The sequence below is a fragment of the Equus caballus genome, chromosome 23 (genome assembly GCF_041296265.1).
Source record: "Equus caballus isolate H_3958 breed thoroughbred chromosome 23, TB-T2T, whole genome shotgun sequence".
NCBI lineage: Eukaryota > Metazoa > Chordata > Mammalia > Perissodactyla > Equidae > Equus > Equus caballus.
In genome coordinates, this window is record NC_091706.1 from 37,915,883 (window position 1) to 37,934,753 (window position 18,871).

The following is an 18,871-nucleotide window of genomic DNA, read 5'->3' on the forward strand; positions in this document are numbered from 1 at the left end:
GCTGCGTGGATTTTTGAGGAGGGTCTGACGAAAGTTTTAGTAATTTTCTTTGCACTGGGCTCTGCTCCTGTCACGGATATCATCGCTGGATTTTTGATCAGTTCCATCAAAATTCATTAGGTTGCCACCTGCATGAGGGAAGGAAGCCTGTTTCTAGCCTGTTCCCCACTGTCCGGGACAGGGACTGGCACACCGTGGGAGCCAATCACTACTACAATGAATAAGTAAAACTCTCCTATTTAGTGATTAAATGAGTTAATACACGTAAAGCGCTTAGAAGAGTGCCTAGCACAAAAGAAGCTCTATGACAGTACAGCTATTCACCTCCTCGTCCTCCTTCTCTTTATCCTTCTCCTTCCTCAGGAGTAAGGCAATACCACACGGAGTATGCACCAGAGCCTCAGTGAGTCCTGTCCATTGGGCCAGGGCGGCCGAGTATCCCCGTGCAAGCTGTGCACTGCACAAAACATTTACATAGACTATGAAGAGAATAGTGTTGTCTGCAATTGTTTTACACTGCCGCCCTGCACAGGCAAGCTTCCCTTGTCATACCCAACTTGGAAGTTCCTTTCACACTTCAAAATTCCAGAATAACCTCAAAAACCCTTCCTGCTGTCACAGGAGAAGGTAGATCAAAGAGCGGACAGAGTAAAAAGGAACTGTAGCAACGCAAAAATGAGAGAAGTAATTCTCAAGGTTATTGGCAGCTGCAGCAGGCCTTTTAAAGCGAATAGGAAGAAAAGGACCCTCCTAAAGGGTTTGCAAAAAGGAAGACTGGGAAGATCACTGCTTTAAAAGCTCGAACTTGAGTCACTGCAGTCAAGACACATAGAAAGCTCTGCAATTGCTATAAAATACATGATTCAAGAGCGTGAGAGGTCAATTAGGCATGGAAGCGCACAGGACATGAGCACCATGGGACACAAAAGGAGGCCCGGGGGATGTGGATCCAGTAAAATTCCAGGAAATGAACTGAAAGGATCAGGACCATTGCTAATGGAGCTATGGATTCCTCTGGAGGTGAGATCCGCTGTTAGTATGTGAATATCACCATTTATTATTACAGTCTCAGAAGTGAGTCTGTAATTTATATGTTATGTAAAAGAAGACCACGCAGAAAGCTGTATGCTGCTAAAACCATCTGGAGGTTCCAGTTATTCACAACAAGTTGCTTTGCTATCTTTTGCTTTAAGGGCTGAGTTAAAGAAATCCCCTAACTGACGATAAGAGTACAGCCTGGGTGGTCCCCAGTTAGGATTCTAGCTGGAGGCCAGATTAGGCAGAACCAGTAATCTTAGAAGTAAGGGCAAAATTGGTTTTTAAGTGGAAGTTAAAATAATGCAAACACAGAAAAACACCAATTATATTTCTCATGTTGCTAGCAAATGAGATAGACAAACTCTACACATTTTATTAGAATGACTTCCATTTAGTAGAAATTCACCAATGACAAGGAGATATCAGCCATAAGCTCAATTGGGCCACATTACAAAGGACAGGAAGTGGCAAGTCTACCCCTGCAGCTGCTGACGGACTGAGAGCAGAGGGAAGAGCAGGAGTGTGGCGAGGGTGATGGGAAGCTGGGCTTCAAATGCTGCTGCATCACTGCGGGCTGCAAGGGACTAACAGAGGTGCATGGAGTGGCCTCACTGTGGCAGTCCCAGGTGGGTCTGCTCTTTCTTTGATCATTTCAAAACCCCCAGAAGCACACTGCAAACATGGAGATGACAAATTGTCCCTGCTGTTCATACTGCCATGATCACTCTGCTGTGTGTATGATAGTTACCAGGGCACACGGTTGCCTCCTGCTAGACTCCTAACCCCTGGAGAGCGCAGCTGCGTCTGGTTCATCTTCAGATCTCCCGTAGTGACTAGCCCAGCACTGGGCCCATCGTGGATGCTTACAGTGTGCTAGGCTATATGCATTACATCCATTATCTCATTTAATCGACCAGCAGCCCCCTGGGGTATGTACTGGAATGGTCCCCGTTTCACTGTGAGGAAACTGAAGCTGAGAAAGATGAAGTAACCACCATTAAGTGACACAGCCGATTGGTGACAGCACCAGGATTTGCACCCCAAAAGTCATGATTTTAACTATTACACTCCCTTGCCTCCAGATCAGGGGTTGGCAAACTATGACCCATGAGCCAGATTTGGCCTCTGGTCTGGTTTTTTTTAAAGCCCATGAGCCAAGAATGGTTTTCACATTTTCACATAGTTAAAAAAAAATAAAACAAGAATAACATTTTGTGGCAAATGAAAATTATATGAAATTCAAATTTCAGTGCCTATAAATTAAGTTCTATGGGGGCACAGCCACACTCATTCTTTTACATATTGTCTACGGCTGCTTCATGCTACAACGGCAGAGTGGAGTAGTTATAACAAAGGCCGTACGGCCCCTGAAGCCTAAAATATTTACTATCAGGCCGTTTATAGGAGAAAATTTACTCACCCCATCTCCAGATACATAGCTAAGAAGCAGACACGCTTCTCTGCCCAGCTGTGCAGGCAGATTGGCACACAAAGCCAGAGAAATCACAGAATGATGAGGCTCAGGTCAGCTCAGAAGGACCCCCATCCCGAAGACCATGGCTACAACCCGGCCACACCTGGAATCAGCGAGGCAGCCACAAGGCGCCTGGCTCAGGCCCATTTGCTAGAGCTGATGGTCGTTCTGAAGGTCAGTGACGATGCTCAATAAACCGTCGATTGATTTGGCCAACTTGCAAGTAATATGGATCTTGTGGATGACTGAGCTCTGCAGATGATGTGAAAATCACATTCAGCCTTGAGTCAGCAACCTCCTATCCTGCCGGGCTCTCTGTAGAGATGCCAACAAGTTGCAGAACTGACAAATTTGAGTGTCACCCCCCCCCTCTGCTAAGGATGCTCCTTGGGCAGTGACATAGTCAGGAGGCAGACAGCAGGAAGGGAGAGGGGCAAGCCGATGCCTGCTCAATCGCGGTCCTGCAGGATGAGAAGGGCCTGGCTGAGCCTTCCTCAGCCCAGCCAGGACAACCTGGTGGCAGCAGCCAGGGGGATCCCTAAAGGCAAGACACCAGCCCCTGGGTAGGGGGCTCCAGACAGCACAGGAGATGGTTACCACCTGCCCTGATGTTTTATGGACCTCCTGCCAGATGGTCAAGCAAAGGACACCCATGCCCAAGGAGGAGCTGGGACAAAGTGGTCACAATACCAGTTCTCACCAGATCCGCCATACAAGACAGCACTAATGCTGACCTGGAACTCTACAGTCACTGTTCTGCATAACAGCTACCCTGACAACGTGCAGCAACAGGAGGGGGACAGGTAGCAGAAATCACATCCTTGGAAAACCAAGTGGTATATAAATAAAGCATAGGCTTTGAGGCCGGAACCTTCAGCCTTCAGTTTAGTCTCTGACACTACTACTCCCTGAGCGATCGTTATCAGGTCACTTAATTTTTCAGATCCTCGGTAAACTCCTTTGCAAAATTAACTAATAGAGTTAATTTATAGGTTATGTATCCTGAGTCATGATTAGGTTTGTCTGAATATAACAACAACAACAAAAAACCCAAATAAAAGTGGCTTAAATGAGAGAGTGATTTGTTTTTCTCCTATATAAAAGAAGTCCAGAATTAGGCAGTTCAGGGCTGGTGTATCAGTTCCACAGTCGTATGGACACAGGGACCATGTATCCTTCTCCTTTGATGTGTTTAGAGCATATTCTCCATCCTCAGGGGGCCTCATAGTCACAAAGCAACTGCTGCAGCTCCAACAATCATGTCTACATTCCAGACAGCAAGAAGCTGAAAGAGGAAATGGATAATGGCACACTTCCTATCTGAATCACCCCTTGTTAAGGAGATTTCCCCGAAACCCTATCCAACATTTCAGTCGCCATCTTTATTTGCAAGGCTGGCTGGGAGGTGCACACTATAGCTCCACGCATCACCTTTCCTAATAATACAGGACTTCTGATCATGTGAAAGGAGAGAATAGAATGAGGAGGCCATCAGCAGCCTCAGCCACAAATGCTTACCTCAAGGACCAAGACTGTTCCCAAGTGACCTAGTGTAGATGAAAGGACGTTGTAAAGCTGCAGAGGGTCACACAAATAAAATCCACACTCCTTGGCTTCCCATTCAAGCCTCTTCATGACAGGGCCCCATCCTGCCTGCTGAGCCACATCTCCCATCACCCACCCTGCCTTGCATTTTCTGCTCAGCACAGGGAACTGCAGGCAATGCCTTGCATGGCCGTCCTCTGCATCTTAGATCTCATCTTTTTCACTCTTCTTTGCCCAGTCCAAGACCTTCTCCGGGAAGCCTTCCGAAAGCTCCAGGCTGGGCTAAGTGTCCCTTTGTTGTACTAACAAAGATGCTATGTCACCTCTGGGCATGCCCGTCCTGCCATGGAGATGCCCCTCTTGGCTGGCAGAGCCCGGGGCCAGTGGGACCTGGTACAGATTGCAGAGGCAAGTCCCTTTCAATGATCTTGGGGTGATGATGGTAACTGATGGAGAGAGGGCTTTCCAGAACTTGGACCGTCTCTTCCTCCCTTCCTCCAAGAACCTAAACACAGTTTCAGCCTTCCTCCTATCCAGCACCCCCCATCCCCTGAGCAGCTGGCCTCTGTATTTCACTGATCAGAAGTCCCGGTAGAAATGGTTCTCTTCCTCCCCAGCACGTTTTTAAAAAATTTTTTCAGGGAAAGATTCGCCCTGAGCTAACATCTGTTGCCAATCTTCCTCTTTTTTTTTTTTTTTTATCTCCCCAAAGCCCCAGTGCATGGTTGTATATCCTAGTTGTAAGTCCTTCTAGTTCGTCTATGTGGCTCGTTGCCACAGCATGGCAACTGGCAGACGGGTGGTGTGGTTCCACGACTGGGAAATGAACCTGGGTTGCCGAAGCAGTGAGAGCTGAACTTTAAACGTTAGGCTATCAGGGCCGGCTGCCAGCATATTTTGATTTATGTGTCCCATGGACATTCCATCCTATCATTCTCCTCCTTACCTTGAAATAACCAGTCTGTGCCTTTATCTTTCCCTCCAGACCTGAGCTGTGCAATAGGACAGTGGCTAGCCACATAGGGCAATGGAGTCCTTGACGAGTGGCTAGCTCAAATTCAGATGTGTTATTAAGCATAAAATAAAATCTATGAGATTTCAAAAACATGGTACAAAAGAAAAAGAATGTAAAATATCTCATTAATAATTGTCTATCTTGGTTTCATGTTTAAATTATAACATTTTGTATTTACTGGGTTAAACTATATTATTAAAATTAATTTTACCTGTTTCTTTTGGCTTTTTAAAAAAACATGTTTACTAGAACATTTAAAATTATGCAATGTGGAAAGAGTTCTGGAGATGGACGGTGGTGATGGTTGCAAAACAATATGAATGTACTTAATGCCACTCAACTGCACACTTAAAGGCAAGTAAGATGGTAAATTCTATGCACAGAATATTTTCTGATAAAAAATGTATTTTTTCAAAGTACATCTGTGGCTTGCATTTGTGGCACACATGGTGTTTCTATCCAAGGGTGTTGCTCTAGAGCATAATTCCTGAGGGCAGCAACTAGCGCTTTTTGGATTTTGTGTCTCGAGCTGTGCAGCCTCTTTTGCTAAGGGTTGGTTGAACAAAATCATACAGAAGATAAAATCTTTGATCACAATATGGCAAAGGCAGGTGAGAGGGAAAGATGACAGCAGTAAAGACAAGGCCTGGCAGGACCAAAATGGGCCAAATTTGGGGCCCTGAGAAAGTCTAGGAGGAACCATTATGGCCCCTGTCACGTAGTGGCTGGTGCACAGCCCCATGGACCTGGGTTCAAATCCTAGAACTCCTGTTAACAAGCGAATGACCTTGACAAGTGACATTCACCCTGAGCCTCAGTTTCCTCATCTGTAAACCAGGGATGACTATAGCCCTGACTTCATCATGTTGCAAGGAGGAATGAAAGAGATTCTGTTGGCAGAGTGCCTGAAGCATAATGAATGATCAATAAATGTTAGCTCTTTTTATCAGCTTTTACGGGTCTGTCATGAAGGAAAAGCAATTTTTGAAAAGTTGCCCGAAGCCAACCCACATTAAGTCATTTCCCTGCTGAATATTAAAACAGAATTTTTAATCTGAGACGACAAAAATAATTTGAGCTGGCAGATGGCATAATGTTGTCACTGACTTTGTTGCTTGGAATTGAGTGGATTATACATAAATACCACCAAACTCTTTCCTTGTTTGGAAAAGTACCTGACTCCAAGATCTGCTGCGTGTTCTGTGGTGCTGAAGTGGCCCTGCACACCGGTGCAATGGCACAGTGATGCAGGCAGGAGGACCAGCGCCACTGGGCAAATCAGACGGGACAGGCAGGTAACGTACGGTTCCTAACACACAATCACCAAATCTCAGTGGCTTAGAACAACATTTGCTCCTCTTTATGCTACATATTCATCAGAAGTCAGTACAGGGCCTTCGCTTCATCCTCACCCAAGGACACAGGCCCAAGTGCCCAGGATTACAGCTGCAAGAAAACAGGAACCTAGTGATTCTCACACTGGCGTGTAAAATCCTTAGGCAGAAGCGACATGTCTCTCTTGCTGACATCATTGGCCAAAGTGAGTCATGTGTCCATCTCTGACTTCAAGGGAGAAGGGAAGTAGAATCCTACCACATGGCTAGAAGGAGCAAAGCAGAATGAATACTTTGTGCAGCTCTGATGACTGCCGCCACCTGAGTAGACCGTCTCGCGATGGCAGAAATACGATGCCACCCAGCATCCCAAAATCAAATTCTGGTATTTGAACAAAATACCCTTCAATTTCACATCACTAGAAAGCAATGAAATGCAAAATAAAATGATATGCCATTTTTTAGCACAACTGAATTAGTCAAACCTACCTGCCACATGCAATTTTGGTGAGGTTTCAGTGAAACCACACACTCAAACACTGCTGGAGTCATCATAAACCAGAACACGTGTTTCGGAAAACAATCTGGCAGAATGTACTAGAGCAAGAAACCAAAGTGCACATCCTTTGGCACATTCGTTCAACTTCAGGGGATTGATCTGAATGCAACCATCCAAAAGCTACAGGCCCAACGACATTTCTTTACTTATAACATAAAAATGCCACTAGAACTAATTATAATAGAAAAAATATTATTTATAATAAAAAAGCAAAAACAATTTAATTGTCCTAGTATAGGGGATTGGTTAAGTAAACTATAGGAATTCATTTGTGGAATGTTACTTATATATTTTTAAGATATTTATAAATTCCAGCAAACATGGAAATATGCATATGATAGAATGTTAAATGAAAATAGTAAGATAGAAAATAATACATAAATAATCATCACAACCGTTTAGAAATGGATACAAAACAAAAATGCTGAAAATATTTAGGCCAAAATGCTAACAGCAGTTTGTATTAATATTATTTTCATCTCAAAAATAATAGTGAAAAATAAACTTTCAAATGGAATCCGAGCAAACTGAAAATTATTCTAGTTGAGAGGGGTTCTGTGAAGCGGCTGCTTGGGCAGAAGTTACGTTCAGGAGATGGTCTCATCACGAGAGCAGGGATCTATAATACGGCAAGCTCACAAAGGTGCTTAAAAACATTTGTAGTATAAACAAAGGAAAAGAGATGAAGGAAGAAAGAGAAACAGGAATAAATGAATATTGAATTGAGAACATGAAAACAGAGGGATCATGTCTCTTAAGAGCTCTGGTTAGGTAACATTGATCACTAATGGGAGAAACAGTTTTAGGCCTACAAAGAATAGCCTCCCAGGATCCGTTCTATTTGGCCAAGAAAGTTCTAGAAGCCACAGAAACTCTCATTTCCTCCTTGATGTCACCACCACTCAAATGTCTCCCCTGCTTTTACTTCCTTCTCCCCCTCAACCGCATTTTCCTGAGTTTTGCCCCTGCCACCCCTAGACTGGTCCAGGATTCGGTCGGCCTGTTACAAAAAGCAGGTGTTTTCCTTCGACCACAGGGAACATAAGATCATGGTGATCTTACCCTCACCCTTGTGATCTGCCCTGTTCTTTTAACGATCTGCTCTGAACTCAGATCATTTAATGAAATTCCCAGGAAAGCCAAATCATCAATAGCCTAATGATGGGCGTTTTGGGAGTTTTCAGTATTTTGCTATTACAAACAATGACTTGATATTTTCTTAAATTTCATTTTCCCCATTTATAAGCATATTTGTAGGTTAAATTCCTAGAAGTGAGACAAAAGATGGGTCCATTTTAATTTTGAAATATACTGACAAATTACCCTCTATAGAGGCTGTGACAATTTACACTCCACAGGATATGATAATGCCTATTTCCCCAGATCATCATCAACACAGTGTGCTGACAATTTTTTAATGAATAAGTAAATTTAAAAATTTTACAAAATATTTAAACATTTTCTTTGTTAACTTATAATACGACATAAGTCCCTTTGACATTCCCAAGAGAGCCAAAGTATTTGAAAGTACTTTAAAGAAGAATGAGGGGAGGGAGAAAATGCAAATAGTAATGCTGAAAGATGATTGTCCTCTTATTAAATAAACATGTCCTGCTTTGGCCAAATGCGGTAAAACCCAGGTTATAAAGATTCTCAAGTTCTATTGCTCAGCCGCTCCAGCTTCCTGCCATTCTCATTGCAATTGTAAGAGGGCATTTCGATGCAGCTCCAAAACTCTTCATAATACATCTCAGACAGCCAGGAGACACATCAACTTGTAGGTAAATGAGATTTGTTTTCTGGAGAATGTTTGTACCTCCTGATACCCCAAATTTTATTTTTATGGACTTTTCCATCTATGGTATTTTTCACTTTTATTATGAAGATTTTAAAATGTACATGAAGTGCATAGATTAATATAAAGATTTTTATCATCAAGATTCAAAATTTACTAGGATTTTGTCAACCTCAATTCATTTCTGCTGCCAGTATCTTTTGTTTTCTTGGCTGGACATTTTAAAGCAAATCCCAGACATAATGTCATTTCATCCATAAATATTTCAGTAGTATTCAGATATTTTGTGCACATGTTCAGCAGGAAACAGGGACCAGAGAATATAGTTACTATAATAAATACTGAGAGCAGGGAAGCATGGAGCAGCCATGCTCCAGCTGGGTTTAAATGAAGTATGAGTTTTTCTCATAAGAGGAAAAAATCGAAAAACAGCTCACCCCTAGAAACTTGTAGTTTTTACCTTAGCTTTCTTGAGTCATTATCTGAAGCATAACCTCACATACACTCAATAGAATATCAACTTTCATATAGCAAAGCAACATAAGCAGCTATAATGTAGACAAATCCAGTTATAGTTGGTAATTTCAACTCTCCTCTCTCCATAATTGATAGGACAAGTAGGCCAAGAATCGCTAAGGATAAATAAACTTGACCTGACTGGTATTCAGAGAATACTCCATGCAAGAAAAACAGAGCACATATTCTTTTCAAGAGCACATGGAACATTCACCAAGATAGACCATACTGTGAGCCATAAAACAAACTCCAACAAATTTGAAACTACTGATATACAAACCATGTTCTCAGAACTCAAAGAATTCAACTAGAATACATAAAGATATATGGAAACTCTCCAAATGTTTAGAAATTAAACAATATACTTCCAAATAATCCATGGATCAGCAAAGAAATCCATAGGCCAAAGAAGAAATAACAATACAAATTATTTTGAACTATATGCCAAGGAAGAGAAATACCAAAATTTTTGGGATGCAGCTAGAGCATTGTGTAGAAAAAAGTGTATAGTACTATTTGCATATATTAGAAAAACATGAAAGGACTGAAATTAATGATCTAAGCCTCTACCTTAAGAATGTAGAGAGGGAGGAGTAATCAGAGAATCAAATGAATAAAATAACACAGACAAGAGCAAGAATCAATACAACAGAAAATGGATGACATAGAGAAAAAGGAGTGAAACGAAAAGCTGTTTCATTGAAAAGATCAATAAAGTTGATAAGCCTCTAGCTAGACTAATTAAGAAAAAAAAAGACCTATTACCAATATTAGAAATGAGAGAAGGAGCATCATTACAGATCATACCAACATAAAAGAATATTCTGGACAATTTAATGGCAACCAATTTAACAACCTGAATGAAATGGAAAAATTCCATGACAGACATAAATAAAGTTCACTCAACGTATAGTAGATATATTAAACAGACTTACATGTATTAAATAAATTGACTTTGTAGTTAAAAATCTTCTCACAAAGAAAACTCAAGGCCCATTTGGCTTTAGTTGTTAATTCTAACGAACATTTGAGGAAGAAATGATGCCAAATTCTGTACAAACAGTTCACAAAAATAGAAGATTAGAGAACCTGCCCCAACTCATTTTATAGCATTTTATAACAACAGTATCACTCTGATACTCAAACCAGACAAAGACATTAAGAAAACTACAAAGCAGGAACAGAACAGGCAGCCCAGAAATCAACCCACACATATATGGTCAACTAATTTACAACAAGGGAACCAAGCATATACAATGGGGAAAGGACAACTTTTTCAATAAATGGTGTTGGGAAAACTGGACAGTCACATGCAAAAGAATGTAACTGGACTACTTTCTTACACCACACACAAAAATTAACTGAAAATGGATTAAAGACTTGAATGTAAGACCTGAAACTATAAAACTCCTAGAAGAAAACATCGGCAGTAAGCTCCTTGACATTGGTCTTAGGGATGATTTTTTGGATTTGATACCAAAAGCAAAGGCAATAAAAGCAAAAATAAACAAGAGGGACTATATCAAACTAAAAAGCTTCTGTACAACAAAAGAAGCTGTCAACAAAATGAAGAGGCAACCTAACGAATGGGAGAAAATATTTGCCAATCATATATATGATTAGGGTTAATATCTAAAATATACAAAGAACTCATACAACTCAATAGCAAAGAAACAAACAATTCAATTAAAAAAATGGGCAGAGGGTCTGAATAGACATTTTTCCAAAGAAGACATACAGGTGGCCAACAGGTACATGAAAAGATGCTCAATATCACTAATCATCAGAGAAATGCCAATCAAAATCACGATGAGATATTACCTCACATCTGTTAGAGTGTCTATTATCAAAAAGACAAGAAGCAACAAGTGTTGGTGAGGATGTGGAGAAAAGGGAACACTTGGGGTCTGTGGGTGGGAATGTAAATTGGTACAGCCACTATGGAAAACAGCTTGAAGGTTTCTCAAAATGTTATAAATAGAACTACCAGCAATTCCAATTCTGGGTATTTATCTGAAAGAAATGAAAACACTAACTTGAAAAGACATATGTAACCCCATGTTCATTGTAGTATTATTTAAAATAGCCAAGACCTGGAAGCCACCTAAGCATCCACCAATGGATGAATAAGTAAAGCAAATGTGGTATGTACATACAATGAAATATTACTCAGCCATAAAAAAGAAGGAAATCTTGCGATTTGTGACAACATGGATGGTTTCTGAGGGTATTACGCTAAGTGAAATAAATCAGACCACGAAAGACAAATACTGTATGATCTCTCTTATATGTGGAATCTAAAACAAAAAAAAAAAACAAGAAAAATTAAACTCGAACTCATAGATACAGAAAATAGATTGTTGGTTGCCCAGAAGCAGGGGATGGAGGGTGGGTAAAATGGGTGAAAGTGGTCAAAAGGTAAAACTTCCAGTTATAAAATAAATAAGTCCTGGAGATGTAATGTACAGCATGGTGACTACACTTAATAATACCATATTGTATATTTGAATATTGCTAAGAGAGTAGATCTTAAAAGTTCTCACCACAAGAAAAAGATAACTGTAACTATGGGTGGTGACAAATGTTAACTAGACTTATTGTGGTGAACATTTTGCAATATACCATCATGCACTGATTAATGATCTAGATACATTCTGAGAAATGTGTCATTAGACAATTTCATCATTATGCAAACACCATAGAGTATACTTACACAAACGTAGATGGTATAGCCTACTACACACTTAGGCTTTATGATACTAAGGTTATGGGACCATTGTCATATACACAGGCTGTCATTGACTAAAATGTTGTTATGTGGTGCATGACTGTATACAAACATTGAATCATTATGTTGTGCATCTGAAACATATAATGTTATATATCAATTATATCTCAATAAAAAAAGAAAACTTTAAAACAATACATAATCAACATAGACATAAAAATTACTTATCAATTCCAGCAAATCTAACTTAGCAATATATAAAAAGGATTGTATCTCATGACAATGAGGTTTAACTCAGAAATTCAAAGTTGTTTTAACACTCAAAAATCAATAAATTTAATTCACCATATTAACAGACTAAAAATAAAAATGATTCAATCAACTCCATAGATTTAGAAACAGCATTTCATGAAACAATTCAAGATAGAAACTATCAGCAAATTGGAACTAGAAAGGACTATCCTCAACTTGATAAAGGACATCTACAAAAAATCTAGAGTTAACCTGGTGAAAACTGAATGCTTTCCCCAAGATCATGAACAAGACACAGATGTCCACTCTCATTTTTTCTATACAACCTTGTCCTAGAGGTCCTAGATGGTGCAATAAGACAAGGGAAAAAACAAATAAAGGGCATATGGATAGGAAAGGAAGAAATAAAACGGTCTCTAACCACAGACAACATAATATCATCACTTATGTAGAAAATCCTAAGAATCCACAAAAAAAAAAAAAAAAAAAAACTACAAGAACTAAGTGACCTAGCAAGACTGCAGGATAAAAGGCTAATATACAAAAAACCCAACTGTCTTTCCAAAGCAATGGATACCAAATCTAGCCTGTTTGATGAGGAATTCAAAGTGCCTTCAAACAGACAACTTATTAGTTACATCTAACACGGAAAGCATAGCGACTTTACAGGGGAGAAACTGGAAAACAGCTTGACCCGGTAATTAAAATTAGCATTACCAATGAGGGGGAGATAGATCTCAGGGCTCCCTACTGTAATATCCTGGAAAGACACAATGTCACTTTGGTGATTTTCTGACTGGGGATGCATAACCTGAATCATTTCACGAGGAAACATCTGAAAAAAACAAATCGGGGGATATTCTGTTAAAATAACCGGTTCCTAGTCTCCAAATATCTCAGTGTCATGAAAGAAAGGAAAAGGGTAAGGAACTGTTCCAAATTAAGGGAGACTAAAAAAACATGACAACTAAACACAACACACGATCCTGGGCCAGATCCAGTACGGGAGAGAGAAAAAAAAGCTATATAGGACATTATTGGGACAATTTATGAAATTAGACTATACACTGTAGATTAAATATACATATCATATGGATGTTAAGTTCCTGAATTTGGTAATTCTATTGTGGTTACATAAGACAGTATTCTTGTTCATGGACTATATCTGGTGAAGTGCTAAAGAGTCAACGAGGGGCCGGCGCCATGGCCGAGTGGTTACGTTCACGCGCTCGGCTTTGGTGGCCCAGGGTTTCTCCACTTCGGATCCTGGGCGCAGACATGACACTGCTCATCAGGCCATGCTGAGGCAACATCCCACATGCCACAACCAAAAGGATCTACATCTAGAATATACAGCTATGTACTGGGGGGCTTTGGGGAGGAGAAGAAGAGGGAAAAACAAGAAGAAAGAAAAGAAGATTGGCAACCGATGTTAGCTCATGTGCCAATCTTAAAAAAAAAAAAGTAAAGGAGCACAACATATGCAAATTACTCTCAAATAGTTCAGAAAAAATGATAATATGTTTATATATATGCATACACATATACAGATAAATAGATAAATCAAATGTAACAAAATATTAGAAATCAATAAATCTGTTTAAAGGATATTCAGAAGTTCTCTGTTATGATTAAGCAACTTCTCTGTAAGTTGGAGGTTTTTTCAAAATAAAAAGGGTGGAGAAACTTTCCCATGATTCAAAAGCTGCCAGAATAAAGTCCACCCGTGTCTTTTTTTTTTCAATTAGTGAAATACTGATAAAAGTTGGCTTTCCCATGTTTGTGATATCATCCCAATTAAAGATGTGAGTTTTCTTAAGATTAAATGTCTGCTAATCAAGAGTGAAGGGGCCATCTGAAAGCAGTTGAAAGAACAGGAGCCTTGCATTTTCTTTTTATTGCTTGGGCAATTTCCTTTATATCTATGAGCCTTAGTGTCTTTGCTTAAAATGGGAATAAACAATTATAATATACCAACCTCACAGGGCTGCTGAGATAATTACAATGAGAGAAAGTATAAAAACATACCTTTAGAAACTATGTAAAAATTACATAATGCTCAGACAGTGCTGGCCTTCTGCTTCAAGCCCTAAGATGCTGTGCATCTCCCTCAGAATAAAACCAAGATCCTCACCATGGCCTCCAATGTCTCCCCGATCTGGCCTCTGGTTCTCTGATCTCACCACTCTCCTCCCTCGTTTCTCTAGGCCCTCTGTTCCTAGTGCCACATCCTGCCTCAGGGTCTTCATAGTTCTGTTCCAATGCCTGGACCCCCCTTAGCCCAGACACACACACACAGCTCCTCCGCTTGTCCACTGCAGTTCTCCCCTCAAATGTAATCTTATCAGTAAGACTTTCCCCCCAAAAGAACCTACAAATGGTACACACAATTCCTCCCCAGCCATTTTCTGCCTCTTTCCCTCTTTCCTTTATTTTTTTCCGCACTTATCACACACAACTCACTATATATGTTCATCTATTTATTGTTTATGTCCTTCTCTTAAAATGTCGGCTATATAATTGTAAGGACTTCTATTTATTCAGCACTGTATCTTCAGCCCATAAATAAGTGCTTGACATATAACAGACTCTCAAATATTTGTTAAATGAATGAATGAGATGTAAACCTTGCACATATTTGGTACATAGTCACTGCTTCGTAGATATTGCCTTAAATCCATTTAATTAAAATGCTTTTTCTCTGTTGATATCTGTCATTATTAAATGTCCCCACTGCTTCAAAAGTACAATGAATTTAAATGTATTGGGTTTCACAGTGGTCTCTGAGATTACTGGAGATTATCTACATGTAACCTAATCCAGCTTGGAGATCACCAAGTCACAAATCTGAAAGAGGAATGGAAGGAGGGGAAAAAGATTCCTCACATAGACATATTTAAATATTTGATTATTTCTTTCCTAGTGGTGCCACCTAATTACCAACCCAGGTCAACTCCCTAATAAAGTTGGATTTTCTTTCTTACCCAAGTCACAGATAATTGGCAGCTGCTCACTCACTTCTAAATTGCAAAATAGCAGCCTCACATTTCAAATGCCACATCCTCTTACTCCAGAAAGGCAGAGCGCATCTCAAAAATTCAGCAATTGTGTCTGATGGGCAGTGACACAAGCAGACAGCTTTCTGTCAACATCTGGGCTGACAAATGACAATCAAGATCCCACTACCACCTGGGATTTGGGCCATCTGGGACCCTCCAAGTCACAGCTAGCTTGTTCCTCACTTGCCACTACCTTCCTGCAGCTGTGAACTCCGGTCCTTCACACCACAACCTGCCCTGGCAGATCCAGGAGGAGGGACCAGCTGCCTGGCTTGTTCAGGTTCCAGGGCCAGGAAAATCAGACAGGCAAGCCACTCCCCAGGGACATTCATTGATTTTGAAAACTATTATTAAATTAAACCAAGAAGGATCATCAATTTGCAAACATCTACATTTGCAATCCACTTGGTGCTGGGCTTCCCTCTTAGCAGAGATCAAGAGATACATGGCCTCCAGAAGAGGAAGGTGTTATGAGACATCCTTGGGAAAATTCTCAAGTAAAGCCTGAAACTCCTGGTATCAATTATTTTTCCTTCTTACAGAATAAATGGGACTAACAGATTATAGCCAGTGTTCACACTATATTCCTGAAATATAGGTTACACAATGAACTGACGATGAATTCATGATACTGGATATTAGTCCTACCTGTGGGATCCTTTTTTAGAAACTCTCCTGCTTTTTTGATTGTTATAAACAGATTAAGAGGAACCTTAGTCATTTGTACTCTAAATTAGGCAAAAGCAAACTGAATCGAAATTTCATTACTGAGCCCAGAATCTCTGTCTCAGGGAATGTAATGAAAAGGGTTGATTCTCTCTCTCTCTTTGTCAGACAAGTCATCTGATATTACTTACAGAGGCCTTGGTGCAAGGTCAGGGACAGACTCCTCCCATTGGCCCCAAACACTAAGTGAGCCACGTGGTTCTGGGCCTGGGTTCTATCCTTCAGGTAGAGCTCCAGAAGCAGTGTAGGTAGTTCAGGGAAACTATTTAGCCACCGGATGTATTGGGGAGTAAAACGCATCCCAATCCGTTTGGAGCTTGTCTATTGGAATCTCAAGATTTCCATTTCACTGCAATTTAAAGACTCAAATAGGGGCTGGCCCTGTGGCCGAGTGGTTAAGTTCTCGTGCTCCGCCACAGCGGCCCAGGGTTCAGATCCTGGGTGTGGACATGGCACCGCTCGTCAGGCCACGTTGAGGCGGTGTCCCATATGCCACAACCAGAAGGACCTGCAACTAAGATATACAACTATGTACCAGGGGGGATTTGGGGAGATAAAGCAGAAAAAAAAAAAAAAAAAGATTGGCCACAGTTTTTAGCTCAGGTGCCAATCTTTAAAAAGAATAAAGACTCAAATAAGTTTTTGTCCAGAAAATCAAGGCACCCTCAATTTTGGGAGCCCCTAAAACATAAAGTTCTCAGGCCTGCTCTGACTTTTGGTACCAACTCTGAACAGTACCCTACACTGGAAACATGACTTCAAGAAAACACACATTCTATGTGGAGTTTACGAGTATGGTTTTCTTGAGCATTAAGTGTTCAAAGTATGCAGACATTGGCAGAAAGGTTTTCCATTTAGTCTTCTTCCTGCACAGTTGCTCCTTATTCTTTCACTGGCTTATTTCTTTCTTGAAACTAAACACGTGTCAACAGGGAGGATGTGTGGGAAGAGGACATGGGCTTTGGAGTCAGGCAGCTCTGGATTCGACTCCTTGGTCAGTTAATTATTAGTCACATTATCTTGAGAAAGTGACTGATTTTCTCTGAATCTCAGTTTCCTGGTCAGTAAACGATCCAATTAAATCCTCCCTCAAGTAGATAATGAGAGTACTAGATGAGACAATAGGTTAAATGTTTACAGCATAAAAGTGAAAATGACATTTTGTTCTTAGCCTAGTTATGTTCCATTACATAGCCCAGAAAATTCTTCCATTTCTTAAAGACTTACATTCCTGAAAAGCCATAAACTACAAAAAAACATTCTAAAACTTTCACAGCCTGAAATAAACCAAATCCTGATTTTCGTTATCAAAGACAGGAATTTCTTGTCTTTACTAAAACTGACAGCCTTTCTGCGCTACCCAGAGAGGGGTCCAGACAGCGGCGTCATTCTGGGTTCCTGTCATAACTTAAAGGACAGTTTTCACAATGTCTGGAGCCCTTGTCATCCTGTAAATGGAGAATGGCCTCAAATTCCTTGCAGCAGGAACCCACTTATGTGGCACCAATATTGACTTCTAAATGGAATAGTATATCTACAAAAGGAAAAGTGACGGCATCTACATCATAAATCTGAAGAGAGTCTGGGAGAAGCTTCAGCTGGCAGCTCGTGCAATTGTTGCTATCTAAGGCCCAGCTGATGTCAGTGTCACATCCTCCAGGAATACTGGCCAGTGACATGTGCTGAAGTTCACTGCTACTATTACAGCCACTTCTATCACTGGTCATTTCATTCCTGGAATCTTTACTAACCAGATCCAGGCAGCCTTCCAGGAGCCATGACTTCTGGTGGTTATTGATCCAAGGGCTGACCACCAGCCTCTCACAGAGGTGTCTTATGTTAACCTGCCTGCCATTGCTCTATGTAACACAGACTCTCCCCTGTGCTATGTAGACACTGCCATCCTGTGCAACAATAAGGGAGCTCACTCAGTGGGTCTGATGTGGTGGGTGCTGGCCCGGGACCTTCTACACATGTGTGGCACCATCCTTCATGAACACCCATGGGAGGGTATGCTTGATCTCTACTTCTACAAAGATCTTGAAGAGATTGAATAGGAAGAGCAAGCCACTGCTGAAAACACTGTGATCAAGGAGGAATTTCAGGGTGAATGGAGTGCTCCAGCTCCCAGATTTACTGGTACTCAAGCCCAGGTCACAGGCTGCTGTGAATGCATGCAAGTGCCCTCAGGCCTATTCAGCAGTTCCCTACTGAAGACTGGAGCGCCAGTCTGCCATTGAAGACCGATCTGCAGCTCCCACTGCCCAGGCCACTGATTGGGTAGGAACAACCACTCAGTGGTCTTGAGCTGTTCTTCCACAGACTCTTAAACAGGAAATGGAAATAAAGTTGACATGAAATAGTTTCTAAAAGTTGTGTCAAAAAAAAAATCGGACTCAACTGTAATCCAAACAGACCTGCAGGCTGTCATATTTGACCTACAAATATAGCCTTCTCTCCTTCTCTGGGAGCCCGTTGTTATGAAAGCAGGACTCCTGCATCTATGTTTTATTGTTGCAGACAAAACTCCACTCAGTACTCCAAAAATTTTAAGTTTTTTTGTTTGACTTTTAACATGGAGGTCCCACCAAGATGCTCTGACAGACTTACCAACTGGAGCTTCGAAGTTGCATTACCTGAGAGGTTCAGTTTATAAGCCCTTCAGGACCCAACCAGTCTTCCTTGGCTTCTGGGGTGAGTCTAACTGTGCTAAGGTAGTCATTTTGCACTTACTGAGTATGTTTCTAAATTATTTCTGCTTCATTGCTCTCTGGATATCAGGTTTCATTTCTGCCTCAGGCTTATTTGAATTATTTCTGTCTAAAGAATG

General features: G+C 40.8%; 1 protein-coding gene and 1 pseudogene across 2 annotated transcripts in view; one reads left to right on the forward strand and one right to left on the reverse strand.

Annotated features, from left to right (window-relative positions):
* Positions 1–18,871, reverse strand: part of LOC100058496 (histone-arginine methyltransferase CARM1) — a 255,612-nt gene that overhangs the window by 130,183 nt on the left and 106,558 nt on the right. The gene's annotated exons all lie outside the window — the stretch shown is intronic.
* Positions 17,469–18,348, forward strand: LOC106782494 (small ribosomal subunit protein uS2-like; annotated as a pseudogene).